Below are 21,702 nucleotides of genomic sequence, written 5' to 3' on the forward strand. Positions count from 1 at the left end.
GCCAAGGATACCACCAAGGAATATCTACATATAAGGTATTTGAAACATGTTTATCAAACTTGGAATTTTTTTTCCTTAATCTCCCATGATCATTTGAGTGATTTCAAAGTCCTAAGTAAAATTGTCTTACAATATGGTCATAATTTTGGTAGGTCAAATTAATACTCATACCATGGGAGATGAGGTTTTACATATGCATAATGGGTGGTAGTAACAAAGATCCAAGGTCCAAAGCTCATTACATTTTCAACAATGTCCAACACAAATAAAGTTGCACATACCATGCTAGACATATTATAAATTAGATATTAATCGTAGGAAGTAACTTTGGAGATTTATGCCTAATGTAATTGGTCCAATCAACCAAATGGTTGTCTAGAAATTAATCAAGCACATTTGAATATCCTCTATATAAGGCTTGATCACATACATTTACATAAGGCCACCTCTACTAACATCTTTGTTGCATCCAGCTTGTCTCATAAGTTACATCCACTATGCCTCATAAGATAAAATAATTTTAGAATTTTGGGAATCCATTCAAGCAATTTCACGAGGATGAAATCCCATCCCTTAATTGGACCAAACTCAAGTTGAATATTTGATGGAAATTTTATTATAAGAAAATAAGGTTTTTCAAGGATTATGGGTGGATGAATGCACAACGTTGTAGAGTTTGAAATGAGAATGTGCCACTAAGATAATTCCCATAGTTAAAGACCTAAGTAGAGATAATGCAAAATGTAGGGAATGGAGTGCTTTTGGTGGCAAGTGAAATACTCTTAATTTTGAACAAAAATAAAGTTGTACCTACCATGAGTATTAGGTTTGTTTTGATTCCTTAAGATTATGATATTTTTAACGCTTTATGTTAGATCCTTATTTTTGCATAGCAAGAACCTATTAAACATTAGATGAAGTTGATGTGCATCATTGTTGAGATGGATGACTTAAGAGGGAGGGGAAGTTGAACGGGTGGGTTATTGAATGTTATGACTAAGATTTTTATATAAATGATACATGACTAAGTTTTTTAATAAATGGTCCTTGATAGGATCCAAATATTAGTGGATGGAGAATGTAAAGTGCAGGAAAAATTTAACCATTTTTAATTGAATCCTTAATTTTGTATGTTTAAACATTTTTAATAAAGAGAGATTATTAACTAAGGATCTATTATCACTTAGAGAAAACTTTCGCTATGGGAAAAAATTTAAGGTAATATTTAACTAATCTTTTGGATTGAAAGCTAGCTCTTTCAATCTGAAGGGGATCCCTTCTATAACTCAATCAAAATGATTGGTTATGTATTCAACACATCGACTAGATCATATGTAAAGTGAGGGGTTTTGAAAAAATGAGTTTGGTTGGGAAATAAAGGCAATCCATTGGGCAATGGAGCGAGGCACATGAAATAACAAAGATTTGCAAGATGTTGTTTATATGGTCAATTATTGGCAAAAGCAAGGTAGACAACAATTTCTTAGACATCAATTTATCATTGTAGCCGAAAGTTGAAGGAAGGAAACAATCCACTACAGTTGGGCATACAAGATGAATCCAAAAGCAACTTTAGAGGACAAGGGTGATAAATATATTAGTACTATTGAAATAGAGTAGTGAATAATTCTGATTCATTTGTCTCTACTCAAATACTAAAGCTAAAACATTAAATGAATTAACAGAGAAAGGAAAAACAATCACATAGAAGAAAAAACAAATAGGAAATTGCTGGCACAAGAATATTTGCATCAAAGAATAAGCATGGATGCTCTTACAGTCTCAATTATTCAAAATCTGAAGAATACAAATCACAACAATCTTAAGAACCCAATCATTGTTACATTACATAGCCTTGCTTTATAAGAAAATTACAAACTCTAACAAGTTTCTCCTTCATACTTAATTACAAACTACTAAAAATAAAAGAGATAAAGTGTATCTCTCAAATACATGCACATAAACATCTTTCCAAGCCTATCTGCATCTAAATATCATGTTTTTTCTAGAGTCATGGCTAGAGATAAGGATCAACAAGTCGAATTTTATGAGGTGGCATCCAAGTCAACAATTGTCCATGGGCTTTTTCCTCACGAATTCCTAAAACTAGGTTCCAATTATCACATTGAAACTCCAAAACCGTGATAGATGTTAGAAAACCGAGAGAGATTTTTTTAAATGGGTCAGTTACAGACAGAAACCTCTTTCGGTTTTGTAAAATTCATTCTCATTTATTTAGAAAGAGTACCTAAAATTACTATGTTATATAGGAATAAATAGAGTTTTAACTCACCTTTTTTTACAAAAATGCGTTGCTACTCCCATTGTGAGTGCATTTTCCTTTTTTTTTCCTTTTTCAAACACACAATAATGTTGACACTCTCTTTGTCAGTACTTTAACCTTGTTTATTACAAATTGGCGTTGACATTCCTGTCGTCAGCGCTTTAACATTGTTTTTTACAAATCAACACTCACACTGAAACTCACACTGAAACTGTCCATGCTTTTAAAAACTAACAACTAAAATTGTGATAACAATACCTATAAAATATAATAATTTATTGCAACTAGGATAGTAAAACCACATTTGATGTGTTGAACCTACACAGGAGCCATTAAAGCCTGATCGAGGATTATATTCGTTTCGTGGAATGGCCATATCTAAGCATGAGTTGTGCCATGTTGAAAATCTCCTCCTATAAATGGGTACTATTCAACTTTAAAAGGTGGAGCTTAAATTTTCTACATCAAGATTTCATAGTTGGTAAAGGCAATCTAAAATAATACCAACTCCAAATCCTTTTGTTATTTTGTTATCTTCAATAAATAATAAAGGAATGTTACGTGTAAATGGGTACTATTCAACTTTAAAAGGTGGAACTCAATTTTTTTACATCAAGATTTTGGACATGATGTATGTGGTAAATTCATAATTGGTTTGAGTTTTGGAGCTTGTTTGAAGTTTTATTGATGATTATGTGTAAGGTGGGTTACTTTTAGTTTTATTATTTATATATTTAATAACACTTGAATTATAGTGTTTAGTTATGTTAATTTTCATTTAGATTTATTAATTTTTTTTATTAAAGTTATAAGAAGATTGGAAAAAAAAATTTGCATATGTGATTAGAATAAAAGTTATAGTGTTTGAGATGTGATTGATTATCTCAAACTAAATAAATTATAATAAAAAGGTTAATTTTATTCTCAATCATATATAAACTAATAACGTTTATTTCTTCATACATTATTTAAGGATTAAAAAAAACATGGTAGCATTATAGTTGAAAATAAAATTAGCACCATAAATGTTATTGTTTGATTATTTCTAATTAAGAAAATAAATTGTTTTCAATCATTTTTTAATTATTAAAAGATTGAAAAATTTTAGTTAATATTTTTAATTATCAACACATGGTTGGAAACAAAACTAGGTAGTTAATAAAATTTGCAAAAAAATTAATTAAATTATTACAATATAATTGTTGCTAATTGATAGAATTTAAAATAATTAAATTTAATTGTACAAATTTAACAATTTATTTAGAATAAACCACCTACCTCTTAATGTGGTTGCTACCATCTAGGGTGGTGAACAATGTAAAAGTTGGATGAGGTGTTTGGGCCAAACACTAAATCAAGATAAGAAGGTGGGTCATCATTTTTTGTGTAGGTCATCATTGAAATGAAATTTGGGCCTTGTGGAATATTTTTTGTTGTAAAAAAATGACACCTTTATCAAATCCAATACTTCACTTAAGTTCGCAATTCTTGGTCAAGATCCAAGCTCAATTGAGTATCTATTTACTATACACCAAGACCTCGATTGAAGGCCATTTTGATCGAACAAAACCTTTAATGGAGGGCTTGAATAAGCACTTGATAATGGTAATAAAAACTTGATTAAATACTTAAATTTTTTCTCAAATGAGGGTCTACATGCATTGTTTGCATGCCCTATCTTTCCACAAATGTAACTAACTTCATGGAATCACCCATGTAATACACACCCTTTTGTAGATAATGGAGCAATGGTTGAGCCCATGAGAATATTAACATTATACTTTAAAGATGGATGGAAACCAGGGCCATCCTTCAAACCAAAACAATATAAAGTGATGTCAAGATGAATGTAAGAGAAACATATTAGAAAGGGATGAAACTAGTAGTTGGGGTAGTGGGAGATAAATGAATCATTCAATAAATGATAAGGAATTCACATTAAACTATGGATACAGACCCTCAAAAGACCCAAGGATACCTCCAAGGAATTCTAGACATAATGTACTTAAAATTTGTGTAAAAGGAGAACCTTAATGTCAGTTGTGAGAATATCAAATGCGATGTGGATGATCATGTTCAGAAATATTTGTTCTCACCCCATAAAACATAGCCTACAAATAAAAGAAAAAAAATTAAATGTCACATCAACACGTGTATGCAAATATCCAAGTAAAGTTCATTACATTTTCAATTATGTTCAACATTTTTAAATTTTTAACTAATGATAATTGTGTTGAAAATAACACCTTGATGATAGTAACAAAGTCATCAAATGTGATGTTGATAGCCACATTCAACAATATGCATCCTTGCCTCTTTATCCTTTCCCCATAAATTGGGCACTACAACCAAAAACATAAAAAGGTAAATGTCACATCAACACATACATGCAAAGATCTAAGGAAATTCATTGCATTTTCAATTTTATTCAACATAGATAAAGATGCATTTAACAACCATTGTGAATAACATGACATGTTCATGTTAATGGTGGGGTTGTTAAATGTGATGTGGATGGTTATATTAAAAAGCATTTATTATGATTTCTTTATCTTTACGTCTGAAAAACAATCTATTAAAGAACAAAAAATAAACAATATCACATGAACATGTGATATTTGAAATATTCTAGTAGTTACCAAGGAATAAAGAAAAACCTATACCATTTGTGTTTACCAATACATTGTTAGAAATAAACCTAGTAGTGTTTGAGTTGTTAGTTGATTATTTCTAATTAAGCAAATTTACAAAAAAATAGGCCAGTCGTATTTTCAACCATAAATCGATGGATAGTTTTCAATCATCCATGCATTACCTAAGAATTAAAAAAAAGTATGGTAGCATTTATACATGGTTAGAAATAAAACCAACAACTAAATAAATGTTATTGGTTGATTATTTCCATCTAAACTTATTAAGGAAACAAACATGTAACATTTATGTTGTAGAGTTTATTTTCCACCATGAATAAATAGATAGTTTTCAACCCTTTTTATGTTATTGTAGGACTGAAAAAATCCAATAACATTTCTACTTATTGATATATGGCTGGAAAAAATAGGCAATTTAAACATTGTTGGTCAATGATATAGAATAATAATATTAAAAAAAAAATAGTAAAATAATTATTGGTCGTTGATAAATTTAAACAAAATCATTAAAATTTAATAAAAATTTTTATCAAAAAAAATCACCTACCTCTCAATTAGTTTCCATTGCGTAAGGGTGTGAACAATATAGAAGTTGAAGGATGTGTTGGGCCAAATGTTGGATGAAGGCATAAAAGTGGGTCATTATTGTTTGTGTTATTCAATAATGAAGTAAAATGTGGGCTTGTAGCCTTTTTTCTCTTGAAAAGAAACAATACCTCAATCAAGGTCCAACCTTAATTGAGGTTTTATTTTACCCTCCACCAATACCTTCATTACAGGTCCATGCAGTCCAACAAACCCATCAATCTAGGGTTTGAATAAGCATTTGATCAAGATATTAAAAGTTCAATCGAAAGCTTAATAATTTTGTCAATTAAGGGTTTGCATGCACACTTTTTCATGCCTTATCTTTCCAAAAAGTGTCATTAACTTTATGGACCCACCCATTCAATACTCGTCACTCTATAAATGGTGAAGCGATTGTTATGCCTGTGAGAGTCATAAAATTATGCTTTAAACTAGAACCAAAATCAAGGCCACCTTCAAACCATAACCATAACATTATACTCCTAGAACTAGAATGAGTGACATCCTTCAAAGCAAAATGATAACATGTAATTATTGAATAAATGATGAAATGGATGTAGTAGGATGATATTGGGCATGCAACTAGTAGTTGAGGCAATGGGAGGTAAATGCATCCTATGGCAAGTGACAAAGAATTGATATTGAACCAACGGTACACCCCCTTGAAATGACCCAAGAATACCACAAAGGAATCTTGAGATATAAGATATTTGAAACATGCTTATCAAACTGGATGAATGTGTTCCTTGATCCCTATGATCAACTGAGTGACTTCAAAGCCCTAGGAAAGTAAATGTGTCTTGCAATATTGTCCCAATTTTGATATGTCAAATGAATTCCTTGTACCGTAGGAGATGAGTTCCTCACATATGCATAAAGTGTGGTAGTAATAAACATCCAAGTTTAAATTTCATTACATATTTTATAGTGTTCAACATAAAGAAAGTTTCACATAATAATTGTCGTGTGCAAAGGAACACTTTCATGACAGTGATGGGTTGTTGAACATGATGTGGACAATCACATTCAGTAATATTAATCCTCACCTCTTTATCTATTCCCCATGTAAAGGGAACTAAAAACAAAATCAAAAGAAAAATGAATGTCACATCACTGCATGTATGCAGTGATCCAAGGAAAAATCATGTTACACTTTCAACATTGTTCAATATAGAAAAAGTTACACCTAACAATTGTTGTATGTAAAGGAGCACCTTCATGGTAATGATGGGGTGGTTAAATGTGATGTGAATAGCCATGTTCAATAATCTATGTTCTTAACCCATGAAACAAGGATGAAAAACAAAAAGGAATTAAAAAAAATTAATGTTACATCAATACATCTATAGAAAATTTCAAAAGTTCTTTGCACTTTCAATAATATTTAACATCGACAAAGTGGCACCTAACAATTGTTGTGTGGAAAGAAGCACCTTCATGAAAATAGTGAAATTGTCACATATAATGTGGATAATCACATTAAACAATCTTTATCCTCAATTCCTTATTCTTTTTTGGTATTATGAAATGCAGCCAAAAGAAAAATAATATTGTCACATCTAACACATATACAAAAGTCCAAAAAAAGTTAATGACATTTTCAACATGTTAAATATAGAAAAAGTTATACCTAACCATCATTATATACAATGGACCACTTTCATAATAATATTGGAGTCCTTCCAATATAATGTAGATAGTCATATTCAACCATCTTTACCCTCATCTCTTTTCTTTAATCAAAAAAAAAAAAAAACCAAAAAAATAATTATTCTTAAACAAACTTTTGTGCATGTATCATATATGTTGTAAGGCTATTCTTTATATGTTTACAATATATGTTTTGTGTTCATATATACTAAATAAATTGAACTATTTCATTGGATTTGATGCTCATCTTATTAAATATGTGTTGCAATCATTTTAATGATCGTTACTTCTATCTGAACTATTTCTCTAATTGGTTAACGATTCTTTCATATGTATGTGTGTTTTTGTTTATTAGAATAATACTATCACTTTTCTCTTAACGACTCACTTTTGTTTCCTTCCGGTGAAAGAACCTTGATACATTTTGTAATTGAACAGTTCACAAGGCATACTTACATTCTCATTCAAAAGTACATGTATGTTTCTCTCTTATGCTAACTATTGCAACCAAGGAAAATCTTTAATTACATGGCAGTTAGGCCACATTTATGAATGGGGCTCCTATACCAAACGATATGAGGACTAATTGGGACCTCATATCAGGGACACCCCTTATATGTTGGCGGGATCCAACAATGTCAACAAATATCGATGCTCTAATGCCTCAACAACACCAAATTTTTTTTCAATTATGGATGATTATTCTATCTTCCATGCATGTAAGATAATTGATCCTAGGATATCTAGTGATTAGATAGAAAAAAACCAGCTTGGGATTCTAGAGCTCCAAGCCTTTGATGATGCCAAAAATTTCCATCGGTTTTTAGTGACTATTTTACCTCCTAGGCTTATTAGATGGCATATCTCGGGCTATCGAGTGATTAGATAACAAAACACCTCCTTGGGATTTCAAGGCTCTAGGGTCCACTTAGCCTACCCTCTCATTCTTCCAAAAAATAATCATATTCTAATGAATGGCCAATGTTTACATGCCCTCTACCACATGTCTTTATTGAAGCATGCCATGTGTCACTCACCTTTACACAGCTGGATATCCAAAAATGTCAAATCAAGGTGACACATGTCCTCCACCTGGAACTATCACCTCACCTATTCTAATAAGTATCCTCCACCTGCCATGTCTTATCCCTAGTCTATCACTTGTCTAATTATCATGTCCCATGCAACAAGATATTAGGTATTGATAAAACCTTATGAATTTTGCAGTAAGGAACTTGCATATGCACACAATGTTCCAGGGGCACAATGGCTTTTAGCCCTTAGGAACTAATACCCTAAACTTTCTATGACCATGGCCTTAATGAAGGGCCAACCATATCCGATGATAAGGAAAAATTTATGATTTTGGCACACCAAATGTTCTAAGTGCATGATGGCTCTTGGCCCTTAGGTACCATGCCTTAATGCTTTGTGAATGTAGGCTTGACTAGGACAACCATATCAGGTATTGAGAAAATATTGTGCCTTTTTATTGAAAAAATACAAGACAAAATCTTCTAAGGGTGCTTATCTATTGAGTAACAATCCTGAAGCACTTCGTGGTTGGGTGCTTGAATAGGGGCTATATATATCAGATATTGGGAAAATTCATGAACATTTGTATTGAAAATACAATATGCTAAGTGTCTAATAGATGGATTAGCACTTGATTGTAGCTTTGTCATATTTTAGTTGATAGTATAACATAAAACCTTGTATTCATGGGTCACTCCATGTATGCTCTGTTAACTAATGCACATCCACCTATCACACTTGACCCCACTAGTGTCGCATCACCCTTAGCCAATTTTGTATTAACTCAAGTGTTTCTAGGGGGACTAATGGTGGTTTTAGTAAGAAGGTAGGTTGAATCCTTTCATCGTATGCCACATATATTTAGTGGTTTACTTCCCTGATGTCATTTTGGACCCCCCTGTAGTTAACCTTTGAGCATAATGGGACACCTTAAAATGAATAATATTTGTTGATCTAATCCAAGCTACATTGGTCCTTGATCTATTGATCCAAGTGCTTCTATTTTTATCCAATATGCATTAATCCAAGTATTTTCCTTGTGCGTCCAATTGTGCTCTACTTGCTTGCCTCTTATCACACCTTCATCGCTCCTCTACTACTTGACCTCATGCCTATACTTTTTCTTGTGGCTTGAGTCCTTTCCTCTTAACTTTGGCATGTATCCACTTAGGAACTATTAATGAAAACACATTCTATGCACTCCCCCTAGAATAGACTAACCCAAGCTACTCACTTTATGCATCCAATTATGCTCCCCCAAGTATTGACATCAACGCCAACACATTTTCCAACAATCTCTCCATTTGTCATTGAGAGAAACCCTCAACATTTTAGATTTGTTTCTGAATGTGGAAGGGTTCTCACATATGTGCAATATCTCCCCATTTGACACCAATGGAAAATGGATAGACCTGCTGATTATGAGACTCCCCCTATCTATCCAATATCATAACTTCACTTATCTATCAACAATTATTCTTCAATGAAGTGCACACTATTTGCAACTATTGTGGAACTCCACCTAGTTATATGAGAGTTTTGATACTTCTTACTCATTTGTCTAACTATTAGCAATTCTTCACTTTATTTGCAATTTATCCACTATCTACAATTCTTCACTATGTTTACAATTTCTATGTTTGGTTGTAATGCTTCATTTTGTCTGCAAGTATATTTGTATCTAATTCCTTTGATGGAAACTTAACTCCCCTTGCTAGAAACTTTTCTTTTTTATGCACCTTGTTATTTTTCTGCATCTTAAATCTCCTTTAACATCAAAGGCTTGGTTCCCTTGACGTTACACTTATTCTCATTTGCACTTCTTATTTTTTGTAAAGGGATGCACCACCTGAACTAATGCTTCTCTTTATCTGTAACTCTTCTTATGTCTGGAATTTTTCTTAGTGTTTGGAACTCTTCCTCTTGTTTAGATCTACTCCCCATTTTTTATATAAACGGAAAGGTGCTTCTCCCCTTGAACTTATCCAGTGATGTTAATTGAAATAAAGCATTTACCTCACTTTCTTCACACATCATATATTGACCACATCCTACAAAATTTCTCTATATCAGCATTCATCTCTTGCAACTTACATTCCAACACTTCCATCTTCTTGATGAGACCTAGAACCGTTTGCTCCACTAGAATCTATACTGTCTTTTATTGATGAGTTGTTAGTTATATTACTCCCGTAGAGTACTTTTTATTTATTTTAATCTCATTGAGGACATATACATCATTTGGAGACCCGATTACATTTTCTACCAATCTTCTTAAACCTGATTTTCTTATTCCACATCCTTTAGAGTGGAATGTGAGATCATACACTTAATCAACCATTTGATTTACACTTAGTAGATCGTGCTTTAAACCTTTATTAAGAAAAAAATTCTAAGTTTTTGTCCTTCCATCATCAATACTGACTATTATTTTTACCAATTATCCTTCCTAAATTATTATTTCCAAGAGCGATATTGCCTTCTTTGACTTCATTTAGAGAGATAAAATTAATTTTATCTCTTGTCATACGACTTTAACATCCAATGTCGATACACGGTTGGCTTTCTTTGTTTTGAACATATAGAGCTAGACCACATTCTTCTTGGCTCTCTTGTTTTCTTCTCCATACATTTGTCCTTTTATTTATGTTTCTAATAATATATTATTTTCTAATTTAATTTGGAGGCATCAATCTATTTCTTATACAATCATGAGCATTGTTCCCAAAATTATTGTACTTAAAAATTCAATGTGATATAATAAGAGGGGAAATGAATTTTAATTTTTTATAGCATTCGCATTAAAACTTCTAGGATTGTTGCTCACACAACCATTCTTTGAGATCCTAGATTATCCCATTTTTCTATTCCTCATATACTCATTTATTGCACAGGCTTTGCAATCTATAGTTTTATGACCCAAATTATTACATGAAAAGAAAGAGCCATAAAAGAAATTTTGATGCCTGGATGAGAAGCACCTTCTTAGGGAAATTGTTCTTCTAAACCCATTCTGACTATCTTCATGAGGAAACTTAGATCTCTATTCATTCTTTACCTCCTCTGTGGTGTTTCTTGTATTGTTGATGGGGTCATGTCCCTATTGATCCTTAGCTTCATTCCTGACTCTGTTTGCATTGTTGTTGGATCCTTTGAGCATATTAACATAGCATGCATGTTATTCTTTGAATTTCTTTTCTAATATCATTGATATTGACTCTCCCTAGGAATCTTCATGATAACCAATACTTATTTTAATAAAAGGAGATCTCTTTCAATTGAGAATATCATATAAGATTTCAGTACTCTTTCCAAACTTCAAACATTGATTCAACTAATCATTGGATTTTTCTAAATCCTTTGTCAAGGAAACAATCTCAACTTCTAATTTCTCACAATGCAATTTCCTTTTTTTTGAGATGGATTAGAAACATTAATTTTCTTTTATTTTTCTCTTCTAGTTGTAACTTCATGATAGAGGCTATTGATTCATCAAGATCATGATTATTTTCTTTCTCATATTTCTGCAACAATTCCTTCTAGTTTTTTAACTTTCTTTTGAGTATTTTTATTTATTCTTAGGAACTGATAAGTTCTCCCTCAAGATCTACCACTCCATCAAAATCCTCTTCCTATGAATACAATTTCTCCTTATTAGTGTATTGAGTCTCCATGGCCATGAATAGGAAATCATCTTTTTCTTCATCAAATGCATATTCATCATTATCTTCTGATGAGCTACAATCTTCTTTGGAATAAATATTTTCTTCAAAAGAGATATTTCCCTTTTATTTTTATGAGATTTGATTCTATCTTTACATTCTTGTTCATTATCACTATCTTCCATTCTTTTAGATGGATGTTTAGAAGCAAACTGACCTATTCTACCACATATAAAACAATTGATCGATATGTTAGCATTATATTTTCTAGATCATCTTTTCAACTCTTGCAAATTGAGATTCTTCTTCATTTTATTGAAAGCTAGAATGGTCATGGTCCTTGTTTCCTTTGGTTTTCTTTAATGCTCTAAAGGTTTCTTCCATTAATCTTGGATTCTATTTTCCTTTTCTCATCTCATATGCATTTAGAATTCCATGTAGTTCATCCATCTTCATATATTTTATATATTTCATTTCTTTAATGGCTGAAACATTTGCATTAGAGATCTCAACGCTTTCTAAATCTTGCTTCATCAATTGTGTGACTAAATCCTCTACTTGTGTTCACACCCTCATCTACATGAAGGAAAAAGCTTACAATATCTTCTTCTTCATTCATCTTTAAACATTCAAATTTCATTTTGTAAGTTTGAAGCTTAGTCCTCTTTACCTTTTCATCTCTTTCATACTTTCTTTGAAGCTTTTTCCAAATTTATTTAGAAAATCACCATTGCATTACGTTGACAAATTATGAATCTACAAGACCACATAGAATGGAATTCATTGCTTTTTCATTGTTTACAAATGACTTTTTCTCACTTGGATCTATTGGAGGAATTTATAGAACTTTATAACCATCCACCACAAAAATACAAACATTAACACCAAGAGACATGAAATATTCCCTCATCCTTATCCATGGGGGCTTCACTCAATAAACCTCTAACATATCACGTGTGTTCATGGCATACTAAACAATACCCCTAATTTGAATACGTATTGGAAAATCCCTCTAAAAATCACATTATTTAACCCCCTAACAATATGAACCCAATACACCTTCCCAATTTAAAAACCCCGTCTTTCATTGTATATTGTAGGTGTCCAATTTTTAATTAAAATTTTATACCCCTTCATATTTTTTCATTAACTTTGAGCTCCATTTTTTATACTTTCCAATATAAAAACCCTTTACCCCCTATATATCCCCCAATATATTATGTCATTTTTTCCTCAATATATATCCCCCATTATGAATGCACGTGGTATGGTATTTCTCCCCAACTGAAGCCCCCGTTTCCTTATCCTTCATAAGGCATAGTTTGTTCCACCAAAGAGTGGGGCTCTATTTGAGAAAGAACTATCCTTACTAGCCATTTGTCCCTCTAGGATATACCTTCTAGCAGTTAGGCTACTTCTAAAGGAACTTACTTTGATACCAATTATTGGATTCGAAATTATACTAAGAGGTGGGGTGAATCAATATAATGACAATTTTTCTTATTCATAACTAGTCAAACATCATAAAACAATTATCCCATAAACTAAACAAATAATACAAGATATACATGCAAACCCTTATGGGAGAAAACCACAAAATTTCTTTTATATGAAAAATATTATAGTTACCAACCTATAGGAGGCATCTATCCCCTTTGTTGCTTTGTAAGTACCAGCCTATAGGAGACACCAATCCCCTCTACTACTTTGTAGGCACCAACCTATAGGAGACACTAATCCCTTCATATTTTCAAGCACCAACTTGCTAAAGAAACCAATCCCTACTGAACTCTGATGCATAATCTAATCTTCTTTGGTCCACTCTTTTCTTTTTTGAATAGTTGTAGCTACCACGTCAGCATCAACTTTTATCCAGGAGCTTCATTCTCTTCACTACACTAATCCCTTAGTTAAAAAGCTTGATTCACCCAAGAAAACCTCTACTTACTTCTCCATGTGCTCTATCCATAGATCCTACATTAACTACTCTTCTTGTGGTACATACATTTCCTATGTTGATACTCACTGTAGTGCATCATTTTTTCTCTACAATTGGCTCTCGTGGCTATTTCAATTTATATATGATCCTTTTCCCCCAATTTAACTAGCATGGAACTTTTGCCAATGAATCCTGGATCTGCACCTCTTCCTACAATTATGAGAATATTTTATAATTATTTAAAATCTCCCTTTAGTTCAACCTATTTCAACTATTTGACCAAGTGCTACACAATCAATTTTCTTGTTTCTTTAAGTTCCCTTCTATCCAATCTAAAAACCATGGGATTCCAAAAAAAATTAACCATATGTGAAAATTTTGAGATCCAAGGCTCCTTTAGCACTTAGGAGTTGAGGAAAATAAGCACCTAGAACCATATGGTGCAACCATGTTCCTTCCATATTAGGTCTGTGGACTATCAGGAATTTTCGAACACATTTTTGTAAAGCATCACTTTGGGATTTCGAGGGATCGAGGGAAGTAAGCCCTTATGTGCTACACATCAACCCCTTGTGACCAGAACATGTGACTATGGGCCAAATGATATCGAAAACTACGAGATATTTTATAAAATGTCATCCAATGATACTAATTCTTCATGGCCCCGATGATGCCAAAATGTTTTCTTAGTTGTTGGCAATTATTCTATCTCTTAGGCTTGTATGATGATGGTTCTCAAGCTATCAAAGGATTAAATTGTAAAACACCACCTTGGGATTCTGTGGCTTTAAGGGTTCGATGTAGCCAAAACCTTGAGTCGATTATTGGTGACTATACTATTTGTTGGCTTGCCATATGATGTATCTTGGACTATCAGGTGATCATATAGCAAAACACCACCTTGGGATTCCGGCGCTACGTGGTCCACTTAACCTACCACCTCATTCTTCTGACAACCAATCATATTCCAACATGTGGCGAATCATGACACAACCTCTACTACATGGCTCTATTGACACATGCCACATGTAACTCAGCTTTACACAACTGGCCATCCAAAAACCTTAAATGTAGGTGACATGTGTCCTCCACCTAGCACTACCACATCACTTATTCTAACAGTTGTCCTTGACCTGGCATGTTGCATCACTTCTCTATCACTTTTCTATTTGGCATGCCCCATGCATCAAGATATCAGGTATGAAGAAAAAATTATGAATTTTGTGTTGAAGAACTTGCATATATACTAGATGGGTTGGGGGCCTGATGGCTCTTAGCCCTTAGGTGCTAATTCCTTAAGAACTTTATGACCAAAGACTTACTAGGGCCAACTATATGAGGTGATTAAGAAAAATTTCTTCTTTTTCACTCCCAATGTTCTAGGTGCTCAATGGCTCTCAACCCTTAGGTGTTATACCTTAGTACTCTGTGATTGGAGGCTTGTCCAGGGGTCAATCATATTAAGTATCAATAAATTTCCATGAGTCTTTGTATTGAAAAAATATTTATACATGATGTTCTAAGGGTATTTATCTCTTAGTCACCTCAACACCTCATGGTTGGGGGCTTTACCAGTTGATATAAGGAAAATCCATGAAAAATTGTATTGAAAATGTGATATGTCGAGTGTCCAACAGTCAAATGTCCAATAGATAGACCGACAATTGATAGTAGATTTTCCATTTTTTAACTGATGGTAGACCATTAAATCTTTGATTGTTTAGATGCTCCTTGGATGCTCTATCAACTGGTGTAGGTCCACCTATCACACTTGGCCCCACTAGGGCCACATCACCCTCATTCGGTTCTCTATTTCCTCAATAGGCTTCAAAGGGGGCTGATGTCAATTGGTAAGGATAAATGGAGGTAAATCCTTTCATCATATGCCACATAATTTCAATTTTTTATTTCTCTAATTCCATTTCAACCCCCCCCCCCCCAACAATCGATATTTAGGCATGATAGGACCCCCAAAAATAAATAATAGTGATTGATCTAATCCAAGTTGTGTTGATCCTTGATCCACTTATCCAATTCGTTTTGTGTTGATCCAACGATCTTCCTTGTTTTTCCAAATGCACTATGTTTTCTTGCCTCTAATCACACATTTTTCACTCCTCTACTACTTAACATAGTGTCTTTCGTCTTCTCCTATGGCTTGAGTCCTTCCCTATTAACTTTTTCATGTTTAACCTAGGAATTATCATTGAAAACACATTGTACATGCTCCCCTCAGTATTGATTGATCCAAGTTTATCACTTTGTGCATCCAATTGTGCCCCCCTGGCATTGACATCAATGAAAATACATTTTCAAACAAAACATGCATTGAAAGGAAGGGCCTTTGAGTTGGTAGACTATGATGGTAATCCCTTATTGAATCCTCATAATGGGATCTACTATATGTAAGTCGCATCATTGTGTGGTTCTTTTATATAAAGTATTATAGTATGGTGTGGCATATCTATTTTTCTTTATATTTATAATTTCCTACAGAAGTCACTTATCGTTCATGATGCTTGATTAGAAAATGTCAAGAACAATGTAATTTTACATAAGATTTATGGATGGTGCTAGTCATAGTACTAGAATGATCTAAAAATGGAGGAGGTGGTCAATTTCCTCTTCTCCAAAAAACAAGGACCATTCTCGATGCTTTGCAAGGAAACATTGGTCTTAACACAAAATAGGTTTTCCAAAAGGTCTCTTCAAGTTATAAGTTTGTTTTCACATGTAAACTTAAGCATAAGAAACACAACATCACATAACTCATATATGCATACACGAAGACCACAACAAAGGATTTAGTGATGGATTTCACCCTTCCTAGGCTATATCCCTGAGCCTGCTAACATAGCTAGACTGCTCCAAATATTCAGTGGAAAAAGAGTACATAAAAGTTTGGTGAGAAACATGTGGTCATTTCCCCTTAAAGGAAATGTTCTCTTGCAAATAACTCTCACATAAAATAGCGTGAGAACCTACAATCATCATGAAAACATCAGCAACACAAGGCCTCTCCTAAAAAGACCTTATACTTCAACTGAAAATGAGTATATAAGTACTTCAATTTCACATTGAAGGACAAATAGATAATGTTCATCAACAAGTCATAGTGAGAAAAGTATAGAAGAGCTAAACCCTGCAAGTTACAACTATTGTAGTAAACTTATGAAGGTAATAAAACCCCTACAAGGCCTTCTCCATGTTCAAACACCTTCAAGAACTGCTCCAAAACATTGATTGATCCATACACCCATGAACTTGAACCTACAAAAAGTTCCTTTAAATGTGCTCAAATTAGAAAATAGAGGTCACCAATGGATCCAGAATGTCCAAAAACCCCTATGTAGACTCTTCTTGAGCTCCAATATTACAAAAACTCGCAAAGATATTTCTCTACAAGCTCTCCATGTAGTTTTGTTGTTATCTGTCCTACAAATCGAACCAAAAGACTAACTGTCCTACAAATTTTCCCTTTTTTTCACTGCGGAGGTGATAATTTCACCTTCTGATGGTACAATTTGCTAGATAATTAAATTTCCCAATAACCCCTATGCACGAAAAATCGCCGGCTGGGCCTTAACGCCCAGCCCCGCTAGCCTAGCCCCTTAAGGCTCGGGGTCGTGGTCACATTAAATTCCATAGGATCGAGGGTTGAGCCAACGATAGGATATTCGTGTTAGAGCCCCTTAACTTCCGCACATCTGGTCATATGGTTGTGATGGGACCAGGGACTGGCCCCCTCCATAAGCACCCTTTGTCGAGCGCCTAAAATATTTCCCTCATGGTCCTATGCAGTGGTGATATGCCCTTTGGCCAGGGCTTAAAATTTGTGCCCTCCAGATGAGCCCTCCACCAAGGTTTCATGGGAGCGTTTTGTCCAGGGGCACGGGCTGGTCCCCGGGCCCCATCCTTATACGTCGTGGGTAATATGGTTGAATCTGTGACCGGCGGTTGGGGCTGGCAGCCTCACCCCTTCCCCAAATGCACACTATGTAAACCTTAAATACAGGTTTAGTCCTATGTATTATAAGAACCAACGTGAGCCTAGTGGTAAGGCATTGCACTGTTAACTGGGAGGTCAGGGGTTCGAATCCTCCCAGACCTATGTCTAACCATACCAAAACTTTATTGCGCCTTGGGGGTACCACATGGAAGCCCATGATTGGGCCACGTGGCACCATCCTATTGGTCCACACAAAACCAATCAAAATCGACAAAAACCAATGAACCAAAAACTAAAACTTTTCAGCACCCAATTCGTTCATACCTTCACAATCACCCTAGATGATATCAGCAGTACAAATGCCCAATCAGCTGCCTAGTCAACAACCCTGGTCATTTTTTAGTTGTTGGGTCAAACGATCAGAACACAATAACCTGAGCATACAGTGTTAGATTGAGTTGACACAAATGTTGTTGGATTTAGAACGATGAGCACTTCGACTTGATGCTAATTTCAAGACTTTTTGGGCACTTTCATTTTTAAGCTATATAATTTGATCACCTGATCATCGAAACATTACGTACAATGCTTGGGTGTTTTTCTCTCTCATTGACAAAATGGTGAGTTCTAGGGGAATTTATCTTGGCCTTGCAATCAATAATATCATAGAGTATAGTATGTTCATTAAGCTATTTCCTAATGATATTACCCTCAATACCCACCACTTGTCGTTAGATTGGAATCCCAACTCATAGTCTCACAACTAAACCAAGTATATCTTGTGAGGAATCCCATGTTACTTCAACGGTACGTGTTGGTGCATACATCTCCTTGAACATTGATTTGATTACATTTACTATCAACATATCATATACCATGGGGTTCTAATATGTTGATTGATTTGGTAACTAACTATCTGTTAGATTAGCATTTGTCTCATTAAATAAACATCATTAAAAATGCATGCATGTACATGGAAAAGCATGGATATATAAGATGAACCATTTTCAAACCCTAGATAATTGTTGAAAACACATACATACATACATACATAAAAAGCAAAAAAATAAAAAATACATGGTCTTGTTCTTACTTGGTCCATATTTTATTACTCCACCTACAATATCCATTGGTCTATTAAGGAATACTTTGAGCAATGTTCAAGTCTCCATCACATTATGTTCAGCTACAAAAGGGGATGGTCAAGCTCTCATGGCTCTACTAGAGAAGATATAGAGAATTAGAAGGGAGATTCAAGCCCTTCCTCTCAAATATAACTTTAGATCTAATAGATTAGGGATGGATCTAGCTTAGAAATAGTCTAAGAAATATAGAAATAAACAAGAAATACTCAAGACACTAATACAACCAAGAATTAAAAACCAATTGAGAATAAATTATAGGTTCATATCCAATGAATTCACTGGTTCTATTAATATGAATTCCCCCTTATTGCTAGGTTGATAACTCCATATTTCTACTCAAGATTTGTATAGACTGACTCATAGATCATCTACTACTAACTCCCCTAGATAAATCCCTTCATAAAATTCACAACATTCTATAGAAAAGGATGGAAGTGAAGACATACTTTCTTTAATGATGGTTGTTGTGATCTTGACTAGTGATGGTTGTAGGAGATTGTTAAAAATAGCAACAAGAAATTCTAATTTAATTTGTCCTTGAATTAAATTGTGATTTAAATCGAAATTATATTCTCATAGAAACTTGTAATAGTTAATTAAGTTAAATTGACTTCATTGACTTAGTAAATTCGAGTTAGAAGTCTATCTAGAGTCATGTAGAGTGATCCGTAAATTTTAGGGGCCCAGGTTGAGTTCTTTTGAGTTGTAATTAGATAACTTGGTCTAACTGAGTTATAGTCAGTTAAACTAGTTCTAACTGTTAGAGGAACTAGTAGGAGTCTAGTAGTGGGGAAGTGCACCAGTGCATCCTTAGTGCCACACTAGTTAACTGAAGATTCACTCATAAATAACTCATGCATGTCATTTCATAGGAAGACCCAGTTGATATTAGAGTTCAGGGACAGTGTACTATCAGTTGTATAATTTTCCAAGTTGCACAGATGGTGCATGCAATCAGTTGAGGACCTATGGATGGATTGCACAGCTATGGAGAGTGGATTTCCCAATTAAATATGGGCTAATTTTCTCAGGAATTGCGCAAGGAAGTAGGGGCTTGGCAAGAAACATAATTGGCTAAGTGTTGGCTTGAGCTAGTTCGTGAAGAAGAGAGTTAGATTGTACTAGTGTAGGAATCGTTCAGGTTGAAGAAGCATTGTATTTTATTCTCAGATCTTCTAGTTAATGCAATATAGATAGTCAGGATTTTTAGTAGTTGCTTTCCGTAGAGAAATATTGTGTTATGCTCAATTGAAATTCTTCCTTTTCTACTTATTGTTTTTCATCGATCAATTTTGGTTTCCGCTGAAGAGTAGAGTAGATTCTTGTCTTGCATTTTAGCATATCACATAAGCTGCTGAATCTATAGTAAAAATCTACATGGTATCAAAGCTGAAGATAGTATAGAAGAGGAGAATCTGAGTTTGTTGTGCAGGTGAAATCTAATTTGCAAGTTCATACTTCAGATTCAACAATATGTCATTCTACGGTTTGAGACTTGAGTATGCCCTGGAGGGCAACTTGAATTACATATCTTGGAAGGACAGGATGGAGGTAGTGTTGGAAGACAATGGCCTCAAGGAATTCATAGATCATGACATTCCTAAGCCTCCAACATCTTATGCTAAAGATCTGGTTGAATGGAGAAAGTGTGTGGCAAAAGCAAGAAGGATTATCTTGGAAGGAGTTCGAGATCACATTGTCTCGAGTCTCCACGGTAAGGACACTCCATACACAATGTGGAAGGCATTGACGAACCTGTTTCAAAATAGAAGTGACCATAGGAAGTTGGCACTGAAGGAAAAACTCAGAAAGATCAAGATGGAGAAGGGCGACTCAATTCCGAGGTACTTGACCAAGTTCACCCATTGTCGGGATGAGCTTGGAAGTGTCGAGATTACTGTTGCTCAAGACGATATGGTGAGCCTAGCTCTTCTAGGACTTCCAAAGAGCTGACACAATTACCAAGACTCAGTTAATGGGAGAGAGAAGCTACTAGATTGGGAGAGGTTGTGGTCCGACTTGGTACAGGAAGAGATTCGACAGAACACTAGAGACAGATCCTCAGCAAAGGATCTTCTTCATGCAGAAAAAAGGTCAGACTTTTGTAAAGTTTTGTGAATTTAAAGAACTAGTCAAGAAAGACACTGGTAGGAAAGTTAAATCTCTCACGAGTGATAATGGTGCAGAGTATGTGTCGATGAGTTCAAAAATTTTTGTGCATCAGAATGCATTTGACGGGAATTGATAGCACTTCATAACCCATAGAAAAATGGGGTGGCTGAAAGGAAGAACAGAAGCATTGTAGGAGAGGCATGGCGATGTTGCATGATCATGGCCTACCATTACACTTGTGGGCTAAAACATGCAACACAACTATTTATTTGCACAACATAAGCCCTCAATGAATTCTTGGGATGAGTATACCGGAAAAGGCTTTTTCAGGGAATAAACCAGATGTGGGACACTTCAAGATTTTTGGTTCATCAATCTACTGCCATGTAACCAAAGAGGCATAGAAAACACTTGAGCCAACAACTGAGTTGGGGATATTTGTGGGGTACACTAATACACCTCACAACTATCGGGTGTACCTATCAACCGACAGGATGACAGTGGTTTGCAGAGACGTAAAATTCGATGAAGAGAAGACCATGAGATCTTCCCTTGAGAGGGAGCTTCAGCTACATGTGGTTGAGGAGATTTTAGTTCCAGAGGAACCTCAGGATGATGTGGAGCATCCACATGCAAAGGATCGGAGCGTGAAGACACCCACTCATGTAGAGTCTTCCAAAGAGGGAT

The sequence above is a fragment of the Pinus tabuliformis genome, chromosome 1_1 (genome assembly GCF_031772625.1).
Source record: "Pinus tabuliformis cultivar Carrire ecotype Pingquan chromosome 1_1, CPIR1, whole genome shotgun sequence".
NCBI lineage: Eukaryota > Viridiplantae > Streptophyta > Pinopsida > Pinales > Pinaceae > Pinus > Pinus tabuliformis.